This window comes from Chrysochloris asiatica, unplaced genomic scaffold, assembly GCF_000296735.1.
Source record: "Chrysochloris asiatica unplaced genomic scaffold, ChrAsi1.0 scaffold00198, whole genome shotgun sequence".
NCBI lineage: Eukaryota > Metazoa > Chordata > Mammalia > Afrosoricida > Chrysochloridae > Chrysochloris > Chrysochloris asiatica.
The window spans coordinates 1,967,141-1,968,337 of NW_006408716.1; positions in this window are offsets into that span (position 1 = coordinate 1,967,141).

Below are 1,197 nucleotides of genomic sequence, written 5' to 3' on the forward strand. Positions count from 1 at the left end.
TATTTCTAGGGTGTTTAATAACACCTGTTCTTTGTTATCCCAGCACATAACATTTGCAAATCGAGACTTTATTAGAATCTCCTCAGTTGCCTCTTTTTAATGTACCATCTGTTTCCTACTGTATGCTAATATAGTAAATGACACTGGGGCTCCCAAGAGACAGACCTTCAAAAGAAGAATCTGAAATTGCACATTTTTAAATGACAATCCAAATAACCTTTTTTCCAAGCATGTAGTGGCATCTCAATCACTCAAATTATTGCTATAGTGACCAGGAATGGAGTGTGGGTCCAAGGAAAGGATTTGGGAGAAGACGCAATTGTGACATTTAGTGGTTGAGGCAAAAAAGTGACATTTAGTTGCTAAGGCCACAGAGATCATGGCAACTATTGTGAGATCAATGTCTATTTCTGACAGCCTTAGGAAGTTACTGAGAGAAGAGGACAAGGCCAAACTTTGAAAACCAAATTCAAGAAATGTGCATAAAATCAAAATACCCCTATGGCAAGATTCTCCTGTAGCCACAGAGCAGGGGCAATTGAAGATGAAACTCGAGGCCTGATTAAATAAGTAAAGAAGCTGCAACATGAATTAACAGTGCCTAACTGATCTCTTATGCTAAGGACACCGGTGCATATAGAGTGTAGGGGAACATTTGGACAGACATTTAGGAGGCTGAGAATTTTGAACCCTCAAGATCCTCTTACGCATCTATTAACCAAATACTTGTTGGTAACAGAAGGCCCACACACCTGCCTAAGAAAGCCAGCTATTTCTTCCTTAAAACAAGCAAAGGCATTAAATGACCTCATCAAGAGTAATTATCTCAAAAAGGGACACAGAATTTCATTACACCTGCCACCTCTCATTGGCTCAGGACTATAACAACGAGTTAGATCTTGGCAGAACCCAGATGATCAGAACAAATCTGCTCCTGAAAAAAACAGTTTATATATCAAAGGAGTTGTGGCTTTTGCTAATCTTATCATCAAGATTCTAAAGTTGATAGGTCAAAGAAAATAAAATGCATGGTTTCATTTGGTGAAATTTACCAGTATGGATGCTTTTGCCTGGGATATGGGATTAAATGTGTGGTTAGTTTGGGCACATGTGAGTGTTTTTAATAGTTTTCAAGGTGCTTAGTTGAAGCTTGGACTCAAAAATAGCCTCTAGTCAATGGTAGCATAGTGGGTACGA